This window comes from Lissotriton vulgaris, chromosome 2_1, assembly GCF_964263255.1.
Source record: "Lissotriton vulgaris chromosome 2_1, aLisVul1.2, whole genome shotgun sequence".
Lineage (NCBI taxonomy): Eukaryota > Metazoa > Chordata > Amphibia > Caudata > Salamandridae > Lissotriton > Lissotriton vulgaris.
Window position 1 is genome coordinate 452079806 of NC_141687.1, and position 12488 is coordinate 452092293.

A 12488-nucleotide genomic window follows, 5' to 3' on the forward strand; every position below is an offset into this window, starting at 1 on the left:
ACCTTTAGTGTCTTGTGGCCTACTTACCACTAGACCTAGAATTGAGCACCCCTTCTTCCCTTATCCCTGAAGATACTGAGGCAGAGGAGTTTGATTCATACTCTGGTATGTGGTGTGAGCTACAAATTCAGAATTCAGAACAGTGTAATAACACTTACATTAGTCAGTGTCCAGCCAGTACCTTATTGTGTACACACAGTTAAAGTGCCCACACTAATATATAAATGGGCATGAACAGGCTTTACACAATAAACTCTTCTTTGCCTATTGCCTTTCACAAAGTTGTTGACAGGATTTTTTTTGGGCAGGAATGTGCAACTTCCTGCACAGAAAGGATCCTAAGAGGCGTTTTCTTCTTTCTATGTGTGCGCGGCAGTGGCGGACGGTGACTTTTCGAAAGTGGTGGGGACATAAAAGTTGGGGGTGCTTTACTGCGAGCAAAGCAAGCAAATCTAACAGTCATAAGTAAGGTGAGTTGATTGGGGTTTTACTCACAGGAATGTTTTTGAAAATAGAGTGGAGAAATTATGCTATTTGAAGCTATTTTTAGGGAGCAATAAGGTTTATAGAGCAATGGTGCAAGTACAGCCATGGAGTATTTAAAGAAAATACACACATATAAAATGCTCTATATCTTATTGAATTAACATTGTTTAGTGTGCCGAGCAAGGATTTCAATGATCTTACTTGCACACAGGGTTGTCTCTTCATTGCCTGTGGTTGTGAAAGCTGATAATCTTCATGCCAAATTGTTTACACTACAGCAGAGCAGACTACAGCCTGAGGTCATGTGTCCTGCTGTCTGTTACAAGGCCCGTTTTTATGTCCTGACAAATCAGGCCTCTCCTTCGCCTCTAACAGTTCAGGGGTCCACACTCCACTCAGCTAAAAGCTATTGTCTGTGAGATGTGGGACTGGGAGCCTCAGGGGTGCCTCATCGCATTCAGCAGGGGGCCCATCAAGTTGCAGAGAGTGGCAGTCAAGGGGTTGTGCTTCTTCTTAAGATGCCTGGCTTATAGTTCATGACTAAGTTAAATGGATGGGTAGGGAGGGTTCAGACAGACTGAGCTTAATGTTATGATGAATGGCAGGGGCTCATCAAAGGATGTCTTTCTCTTCAGCTGTTTTACATGTTATCACGAGCTGTTTAAACTCAAACTGATAGGTCTGCATTTCCAGCTTTCAGTTCACCCAGCTGGACTAGCTGACTTTGCCACCATTTTGTAACTTGTGAGTGGTGTGCCGCAGTAAAGCAATAGGTGTTCGTGTTTTTTTTAAAGGCGGTCAGAAAAGCATGTTATGTCACACAATTTACATACATTCCCACACTACAATAGTTAAATGTAACTTGCCACAAAATCCGATGCACACAAAGTCTGATCAGAATGGCTGAGGTGAGTTGGAGAACCTGAGCCTGGATATTAATAAAATTGCATTTATAAATTAGGCACCAGATTGAGTGAGTCAGAGGTTAGAGCTATTTTTTTAAATATGTGCACAGGCAGCGCTGCAAACGGCACTCTTATGAATACCCTCATTGCCTTTCTTGCCTGTTATAAATTGGCTTTACATGCAGGGCTGAGCTGAACTGTAGTGTCAGATAGTTAAAAACACAACACTGGACACAGGCACCCACATCACATACTAGTTGTTAACCACTACTTACTCCACCCTGCAGATATTTTTACATCCGATCCGAATACCAAAATGTATTTCTATTTACACTGCTACCATTCGGCCGGGACAAGCAGTGTCAAACTTAGAAACACATAAAGAACACTTGAAGTACTGCAGTATCTAATGGTATGCACTGAAAAAATGTAAGCGGATACTCTGGAAGAAGCGGGGCAGAAACCTACTCTATACTCAGCATTTAATTTTTTAACGATGGTGAGTCTCTGAGACCCGCTCTGAGCTAAAAGTAAAGTTAGCCTCTACTCTTGTTATCGTAACTCGCGAGATGGCAGTGTGCGCAGGGCCAGTGTTCCGTTCATGCTGTGCCGCCATTTTTGTGATGCAGTAAGTTAAGAATGGTGTTCATTTTTTCAAACAAGCGATAATTGGGAACAATTCAATTGATTTTAACATAGGCTCAGCTGACTGGCCCCACAAACAAAACAAATATGTTGCCAATTGCCTTTACCATAATGCCACGCATTTTGTGATCAGATTGACTGAATCTTGGAGGAGGTCAGATTGATACTGTATGCACAGAGCGTTGGCCTTAAAAAAGCACACACAGATTGGTTGCGTGGTGTATGCAAATTAGTTTCACAGTCACTGCTTTCAACGGATAAACAGAGTAGACGAAGGGCCAATGTTGTTAATAAAAGAGCCAGAAAAAATAGACCCCATGGTTTGCTCCACTTATACAAAAGTTTAAACTCTTGCTGATACAATAGAGGACAACACCTTTATTAAAAATTCTTAAACTTGTAACGGAGAACAGTGATGAGGAAGGGCGTTCTCTGTATTTACACAAGCTTGCCAAGAATGAATTTCGAAGTCTATCATATTTTTCAAATCGAAATGGTATTTTAGGGGCTGCTGAATTAAGTGATGCCTCCTCGGCAGGCAGAGACCTCTAAGGCAGCTTGAAAGATGAGGAGGCAAGGCACACTTGTACTCACCTTTCAGCTTGTACTTGACCTCATCGAATGCTCCATGCTCTGGCAGCATGCGAGTCGGGAATCTAATGGGCAGCACTGAGGGCTGACTGGAAACAACACCAGAGATCCGAAGGATGAACAGGAGGCAAAAGCCTTCAGCAAGAGAAGTGAAAATCCCGCCTCCTATTCTCATAGGCTGACAGCATCAAGGGTCAGCCAGTCAGAGGAGGAGGTGGGATCCTAGAAGGATATTCTAAACTACGTGACAGATCCGGGTGAGCTGGGTGCACGACCGCAGACCTGGAAAAACTGCTGCTTTAGGCAGCACCTCGTTGGCCTCACCTCTGCCTCGCAGGTGCACACTGCACATATGGGATTTTGGCGATATTGACGTCATCCAACACGCATGCGCATCATGTGTTTGTACACAGCTGGGCTTGCACTGCTACTTCCAGACCTGACAGTACTGCCTCAGAGCAGTCTTTTAATCTCCTTCCCTCAAGACTGGTGGGGCACTGCCTCCTATGCCCTGATGAAGGAACTTCCCCTGGTCTGCGGCACAATGCAGCACACATAGAAAGAGGAAAAACAAGGTGAAATGAAGTTATTTCTCTTTGTTGTGCCTCACCTTGGGAGGCATAAGGTTTTGGTGCTTCCCCGGTTTACATGCTCTCTTAAATCTAGGGAAGTGTCAAAATCCATGAGTGTTGTGTGGGAAAATGCACCTCAACGCCTCCCGAGCACAGAGTAAGGCAACGCAGCAATTTGCACTGCCTTGCCTTACTCCATATCTTTGAGGCCTTTCATAGCGTCTTCTCGTTGCCTCATAGATATGATTTAGTAATTTGCACCACCAAAGCATCACAAAAAGTGATGATCCGGTGGCACAAGAGACTCGTAAAATTACCCCTCAATTCTTAGCTTTATTAACATTTTAGGGAATCCTCAAAACATTTCTCTCATAAGTGGATGAGATTTCTGCAAGCCCTTCTGTGGAGCTGGTTTGGCCTCTTTCTTTCTTGGGTAACTGTTTGTTAGCTCCAGAGGTATATAGCTACTTATTTTTTCACCCAAATGTAGCAGGAGGAGGGCTTGATTCTAAAAGTGTTCTGACAGGGAACACGAGGCTAAACTGCCAGGGCTTCTAGCCTCCTAGCTCCTGTACCCTTGCTACAGTGGCATTCCTGGGGAAAGGGGCAAGCATCTACCAGTTCTTACTCCCAATGGAGACAAAAAAACTGAATATATCTTCAGCTCCCTTTAACTGCCAAAGACTGATCTACAGTAAACATTGGTACAGAAAAACAGCAGCGGACCCTACAATGCCGCACCTAAAATCCAGTTCCAAATTTTTAGTCCTGTTTCCTTTTTATATATGTTTTTTTGTGCTGCCAACCCCAACACCTGCTGCTGTTTGGCGTTGCTGTGCTCTCCAGATCAATAATAGTTTTTTTTTTAAAAGTTTGCGGGGGCGCACCAAAACAGAAGTCCAAAGATAATTTATATAGAAAAGTTCTTTATTTGTCTTAATCCATTAAAATACAAATACAACGAGTTCAGCCAACGCGTTTCACTCCCACCAAGGAGTTTCTTCAGGGCTTGTATCAACACAGTATATGTCTTCCCTTGTGTATTTCCGCGTTCCCAATGATTATGGTTATTAGTACCCAAAGTGATTCAAACAAGCCACGTTGTTGTCTTCTCAGTTCGTGTTCGTTGTGATACTGTATTTGGAACCAGCCATGACGACATTATAGCAGGACGCCGTTAAATACAGTATCACAACGAACATGAACTGAGAAGACAACCACGTGGCTTGTTTGAATCACTTTGGGTACTAATAACCATAATCATTGGGAACGCGGAAATACACAAGGGAAGACATATACTGTGTTGATACAAGCCCTGATCTACAGTAAACACTCGAAGAGGATTGTTCCAGAAACATTATGTATCTAGCCACACAAAGGAACTCCAAGATTGATCTGCCCATACAGAGAAGAGCAAACGCATGCGCTCCAAGTTCCCTTACCGCCAGTATTCACATCAAACAAGGGCTATCCATCTATGTCCCTATCAGATAGATGGAATGCTCCCTATTAAGTGCCTTGATACCCTATGCTCTATTGGGTTAATAGCAGCAATTTATACATCTAGTTTGATTAATTGATTGATTAAGTGAGGCCAGTTCAACTTTTAAAAGCAGGGCATTTTTCTTCTGAAGGTGATAAGGAAATAGGCGTATCTCTTCTCTCAGAATTAAATCTACCATATCTGTCAGTCGGATCACTGACAGAATATTGTGGGCACAAATATAAGGATACAGAAATATTGTGTCAAAAATATAGTGATCCTATAACATAAACTATACAAATATCATGTCAAATATATTGTTTACAAAAATTTCATTCAAGACCAGCTTTTTTTTAGTAAATGTCATCTTAAAAAGTGTATTTCAAACATTTCATTCTTTAAATGTAAAATATTTTTTATTAAATAATTTAAAGAATACTGTATTAAATTATATATACATTTATGTGAATATATGTGTATATATATAATATTAAAATAAATCAAGAGTAAAACATTTTTCATAAGTAAAATAATGAAAAAATATTGAAAGTACTGTATTAAATAACATGTATTTTCTTATAATGTGCAGTAAATGAAAAATATATTTAACATATATTAATAATTTTAATTATTTTATAAATAATTTAGTAAATAAAAATAATAATAATACAATACATAGGATAAAATATTTATTACATACATAAATATAATAGGAATCATTTCATATGGGTTACATTTACTATTCTCACTCCAGTCTAAGCAACAGTAAGGAAGGTGTTGAATTTTAGATGGCTCAGATATTTCTTCTCCATTTTAAGCAACAATAGGGACTATATATTATATAAGTTATTCATTCTGAAATATGTGAGTAATTCCTAAATCTGAATAAATGGTTACAGGAGTGACATTACTAGAGACATTCTTGATGACATCTGAAATGACATCACTCATGATATTACCCTGTGAGTGTAAGTGTTTCATAAATGTTCCTTAGACTAAGATATATACTAAGCTACAGCATGTTTAATTACTACTCTTTCTGTACTAGGAATTAGTCATACCATTTCTAACATATCTTACCTGAGTTGCTGTGTGACTCTCTGTATCAGTGTGTGAGTGGATGTCTGAGTGGCTGTATGGGTGTGTGACTGGCTTTATGGATGTGAAGGTGGATATGTGAGTAGCTGTATTAATGAGCGGCTGTGTGAGTGGCTGTATTGGAGAGTGAGTGGATTTTTGAGTGGTTGTATGAATGAGTTGGTGGCTGTGTGGGTGGCTGCATAGGTGTGTGAGTGGCTGTATGAGTGAGGGTGTGGGTGTGTGAGTGGCTGTATGGGTGAGTCAGAAGCTGCCTGAGTGTGTGTGTATAGGTAGGTGAGTGGGAATGAGTGGCTGTATTGGAGAGTGACTCTGTAAATGGCTGAAAGACTGACTGTGTGTGTGTGAGTGGTTGTATAGATGTGTGCATGGGTATATAAGTGATTCTGTTGGTGTGTGAGTGGTTGTATGGGTGAGTGAGTGGCTGTGTCAGTGGCTGTATGGGTAAGTGAGTGTCTGTATGTCTTTATGACTGAATGTGTGAGTGGCTGCATTGGTGAGTGAGTGGGTGCATGAGTGGCTATATATGTGATTTAGTGGGTGTGTGTGTGGCTGTATGAGTGAGTGGATGTGTGAGTGGCTGTATGGATGAGTGATTGGTTGTGTGAGTACTTGTATGGGTCTGTGAATCGGTATATGAGGGGTTGTGTGGGAATGGGTGTATAAGAAGTTCTATGGGTGTGTGAGTGGTTCTGTGGATGATGTCATCCATGATGTCAACAGTGATGTAATTTGAGATGTCATTCGTGATGTCACTGACCATATCATGAGTGATGTAATATGTGAGCTCGTAAGCAGTGCATTGCTGCGGCGTAAGTTATAGTTAGCTGAGGTAACTATAGCTGCTGAATTTTTATGGGTTTGTGCGAGTGACATCTGAGCCTAACTATAATGTCACTGTAACCTCTCTTTTTTCAATGAATATCTAAGGTTTAAAAAAATATTTCCTAACAATGACTTTTTTTTAAAGTTAATTTCTAAGGTTTTTCAATTTTATTTCCTACCTGTAACCTTTGAGAGTGAGTGTGTGATTGAGAGCATGAGTATATCAGAGGGTGTTTGAGTGAGTGCATGAATGTCTCAATGGGTGTGTTAGTGGATGTGTGAGTGTCTGAGTGGGAGCATGAGTGTCTGAGTTAGTGTCTGAATGGGTTTCTGAGTGGGTGTGAGAGTGTCTGAGTGGGTTTGTGATTACCTTCATGGGCTTGTGATTCAGTCTGTGAGTGGGTGCATGAATCTCTGAGTGGATCTGTGAGTGGGTGCATGAGTCTCTCAGTGGATATGGGAGTGGGTGTCTGAGTCCCTGAGTGTGTCTGTGAGTCAGTATATGAATCTCTGAGTGGGTCTGTGAGTGGGTGCATGAGTGTCTGAATGGGTCTGTGAGTAGATATGAGAGTGTCTGAGTGGTTCTGTGAGTTTGTGCATGAATGTCTAAATGGGTTTGGGAATGTGTGAGAGAGTGTATGAGTGCATCTCTGAGTGGGTACATGAGTGTCTGAGGCGGACTATGAGTGCATGTTAGAGTGTCTGAGTATGTCTCTGAGTGGGTCTGTGAATGGGTGTACCAGTGTCTGGGTGGGACTGTCAGTGGCAGTGTGAGTGGATTTCTAAGTGTTTGTGTTGGTGTGTCAGTAGGTCTGTCAGTAGCAGGGCCACAACACAGCCACACCTGCCCCTTTATCCAAAAAGAGTCCACATTTTTGCACAAAATATCTACCCAAGTGGAGTACCTTCTACTGGTTATTTACTAAGTGCTACCTCTTGAGTAAATGTCGAGTACCTATTCTGCACTACAGCTGCATAATAAAGCATGAGGAAATGTCACCTGGGGCATTCTCTGCGTATTGACAATGTGATTGATCCTCGCCCCACTTTATCCAGAAATGTGTGATAACATGAATCTTCTAATAGAGAAGACGACAAGAGTACAAAGAGGTAAATCTCCATCAAACAAGGGTCTTTTCTCTTAACTATATGAAGTAAGTGCTTCTTTGTTTGGTGCAGATGTCCTCATATTCCTACACATCAAGAACTACTCACCAAAATCATTGGAAAAAGTGCTCTGGGGGGCTTGTGAAGCTGTCCATCATCCTGGCGAAAGGCAGGAAGACCTTTGCATACTGCCAAGGTGGGCGTGGCAAACTGGGTGAAGCTTAGAAGTGATTTGCACATTTCCATACTCGTAGTCATTTAAAGGGAAAACCATGGACTCTGTTCTCACCAGACAGTACAAGAAAGAACCCACTTGGTACAGTCACACACACATTGCACTCCAATGGATCAACAATGCATTCAATTCCGCGCAGTATTTCAGATTGTTGTTGCTTTGCCTTTGTCAAGCCCATGAGTTAGGATCATATTACCTGGACAGAAGTGGAGCTTCAACGGGGACACCTGCTAAGTTCATATGTGCAAAAGCTTACTGTTGAGGTTCAGAGGCACAACTAGAGTCAGATTTCGGGGGCTACGAAAAAATTTCAGGGGGGGCTGAATCTTTAGGCAATCAGCAGAGTCGAGCTGCAGGGGCTCTTAGAAGGGGTGAAACAACAACAAAGCCCCATTAACATGCACAAGGTCTTTTAAAGACCTGTGAAGTGCTTGGGCGCGGCTGTGAGCGGGCCCTGGAAGTGTCTCATCCCAGGCCGCCACAACCGACGGGGGGGGCTGAAGCCCTTTGAGGCCAATGGGTGTTGTGCGCCTGTTGAGGTTTAATGTTTGTGAAATGAGCATCAGGGCTAGAAGAAACCAAGGGACCCCATCCAAACTTAATTGGGGAGGGGGCTGCGTGCCCCCCTCCCTGGGCTGATTTTGGCCCGGGGGACTCCATCCCCCAGCGCCCAGGCAACTACAATCTGGGTGCCCTGGATTCTTCCTAGTGTGCACCTTGGGGATCACAAGGAGCGCCTCAAAGCCCCTGCTGTCCCACTGGCTCCCTGCCTCCTACAGGAGCCGGCATTGCTATTGCAAGCAGGGAACTGCTGGAAATGCAGCTCCCTGTGTGCAATAGCAACAGTTTCATCTCTGCTTCCAGCAATATGACTGCTCCCGTCCTCTGGAACCAGAGTGTTTGCTGTTGCTTGGCAGGAACTGTCATCTCCCACCAAGCAAGGGCAAACAGCTATGTCCAGGGGTGGACAATCAGGAGCCTACTCTGGGGGGTGGTTGTCCCCAGGGCCATATATGGCTCCATGAGGGAGTTCATGCTGCCCCCCTCCTTTGTTGTTTGTGGGTTGTCTCCGGGTAGCTCTTGGTCCCCAGAGTAGTATATGATCTGGGAGGAGGCTACATGGCCACCCTCCCAATTTGAAATGTTATTTTTTCCCCGGGCGGTGGTGGTCCCTTGAGTGTGGGGGGTCTGTGTGGCCACTGCACTATTCTTGAATAAGGCCTGTGTAGGTGGTGGTCCCCAGGGCTTGACACAGCCCAGTAGAGGATACATGCAGCCCTCCTCCATTAATTAAATAAATCCACTTGGAGGATGTGGTCCCCGAGGCTCATTTGAGCCTTGGGTCCACGCGGCCTCCCTCTTAAATAATTAATAAGCCTCGGGGAGTTGGTAGTCCCCGGGCTCAATAAGCCTCAGGAGGGAGCCCCATGCAACCCCCTTCTTTTTTTTTTGAAAATGCTGTGGAACCAGGCCATCCCAAGGGCCCTTTTCCAAACAAGCTGGTGCTCGCACTTGTTTATTTTTAATTTTTTTTGCTGCTAATTTTGTGAATTTGCAGCAACATTAAAAAGAATGCTTTTGTACCCTGCCGGGTCACCCTGGGACCCCAAGGCCAAGGCATGAGGGTGAAAGTATTCCTAACCTGCTACCTTTTCTTTTCTTTCTCAATTTTTTGGGACTCAGCTGAAGTCGAGTCCCAAGATTGCTGCCAATACTTCCCGGTAGAAGAGTTGGCAGCCAGTCAAAGCTTTGCAGATCTCTGGATGAGCTCTGTATTATCAGCAAAGACTGTGCGACTGTAGATAAACAAATTTGGATTTGTCTTAATTTCAGGCAAACTACTGAACAGATGTACATCAAATAACTGAAAGCGTAATCTACTAAACCAAAGCAACCTTTCTGCCAAATTCGGTGTCATACCATCCAGTGGTTCAAGCTGTAGTCATGTTCAAAACTCCTATGGAAATGAACATACCAAATGTACTTAGTTTGACCTCCCCTATTTCACGGGCTTCACTTGACTGAACGCCCTTAAACTTTCCATGCACAACTAGAATCAATGGCACGCTTGCTTTGGGAAATGTTGTGAAGATTCGTCAAATGATGCCAAAGGTATAGGCAAGTCAAAAAAAGCTTTTCCTATGGAAACATGGTCCTAACTATAACTACCTACTGGTGACTACCACTAGGTAATATAAATATATTTGGGTTGCTTTGATTCATTTCAGGTTGGCTGAGTTAGTCTTTTATCAATTCAAAGCTGTAATAATCTGCCTGGACTGGTACAAGGCTGTTACCATGTTACAGCTCGGCGTGGATGGCACTGTGCTAAACCTATGCTCAAAGACTTTGCTGTAAAAATGACAAAAGACTTTGTACCTTTCTATCTCGGCATGGATGGCACTGTGCTAATCCTATGCTTAAAGACTTTGATAGAAAAGCAGCCATTTGAGTTGAGCAAATTTATAGTGTCGCTGGTGTTGAAGGCTGCTCTCCACCTGAACTTGGGAACTACCCAGAGTTCTCTGCATCTTTTTTGCATGTGTATATATATATATATATTTATATATATATATACACACACATCCATATACACGCCATTCTGTAGTTATAGTTAGGATTACCAGACATTTCAACATTGATATCTTTGTGCCTATTTGACGAATTTCCTCAAAACTTTGTAGACCCATTTGTCTTTCTAAATTTGCAGAATATACAACATTTTGCAGAGATTCATCAAGAGGGTGCAGAGAAACAGGGGGATCCCAGACTTGTTTGGGCTCCAGTTCATTTCCCATAGCATATATTCACAGGTAGCGCAAAAAAGGCTTTTAATGAAATTTGGCATGATTACACATTACGGGGCAGAGTTGATCCTTTTGGCTATTACAGGTAAGTGTTTTTTAAGATATAAGCTATTTTATCTGAGTGAGATCTGTAGTTGCGGCATTCTGTGGGAGCCCTGCAATACATATCACTGACAAGTCAATATGTGATTGGCTAATGACTGCCCTTACAAAAATTAACGGTACAAAAGGGGGTGGCGATGGACGGAGCATCTGAACCAATCAAACACTCACACCCAGTCAAAGGATCTGGGTTTGATCCATCACCGTTCTTTAGCCCACTCTGCCACCCCAGTTCAGACATGGCTATATGCAAATCAGTCTGACCCTGTGCCTCATGGGAACAGTCCAGCCCGAACTGCCAAGCCATGCCTTCCCTGAACCGGAAACAAGCTCCCGAGGACCGGTTTCTGGCATTCCAGCCGTCTTCAGCCCGGCTTGCTTGAATCCAGTGGCAAAGTGAGCAAGGGACTCACGTCTGAGCATATCCTGCCACACTTATGGCGGCCAAAAGTCCCTTGCATGGCTTGGCAGTTCGGGCTGGACTGTTCCCATGAGGCACAGGGTCAGACTGATTTGCATTGATTTGCTACATTGATTGATTTGGCACAGGGTCAGACTGATTTGCATTGATTTGCTACATTGATTGATTTGCTACATTTGATTGCAGCTTCATAAAGGGATTTCAATGCTTTTGCATTTGACTCAAGAATCAGCTCTACTTGGAACTGCAGCTGTGGGAAAGAATTTTGAAGATTTAGCATTCAACTTCAGTGAGATACCTTGTAATGACTTGAGGAATTGCAGGTTTGAGTGTATATGGGCGTGTGTCTATCTTTAGCTATATAATATATATATATATATATATATATATATATATATATATATATATATATATATATATATATATATATATATATATATATGTATGTATGTATATATATATATATATATATATATATATATATATATATATATATATATATATATATATATATATATATATATATATATATATATATATATATATATTGGCCTGTGGCAGTCGCCACTAGGTAGTTATAGTTAGTATGGATTGTGTTTCCATCGGAGGTGCCTTTGTGCTAATAACTTTGGTGGTGTTTGACAAACCATCAAAAAATTTTCCAAAAAAAGAGCTACTTTTTGTTTACTAGTTTGCGTAAGGAAAGTGTCAGGCAAACGGGGGCCAAGAGAAGAGAGGGGAGGTCCCAAAACACTTTTTTCCATGTTCATTTTGCCATTGGAACTTTCGACCCAGCTACAGCCCAAAGCACTGAATGGATCTGCACTAAATGTACAGGAAAAGTTGGTCTGGTCCAGAAAGACTGCTTTTTGTGTTTCGCCTTGAAGGATCAAGGGTGCCAACAGATCTCATCCTGAGATCTGATTTGCTGCCACCACATCAACCAGGAAGTGGTGGCAGCCATCTGAGGGCTTGGAACAAAGTCCTGAGTCCTAAGAGAAAATGCAAAATAAAAGACATTGGGGCAACTTAGAGATTACCTGACACATTTTCCTGGGCCAAAATGTGTTTTAAAAAATAAACTTTGCTACACATTTCCAGAGGATCTGTGAATCCGTGGCAAAATTAAAAAAAGAATCTGCAGAAAACTCCACCCCCGGGTTGGCCAGAGCTTGGGGGGCAGGGGGCGTTGGTGTAAGGTATATTTTAGG

At 42.5% G+C, this 12488-nt stretch overlaps 1 protein-coding gene across 5 annotated transcripts in view; it reads left to right on the top strand.

Annotated features, from left to right (window-relative positions):
• Positions 1-12488, top strand: part of GULP1 (GULP PTB domain containing engulfment adaptor 1) — a 2138858-nt gene that overhangs the window by 1964041 nt on the left and 162329 nt on the right. The gene's annotated exons all lie outside the window — the stretch shown is intronic.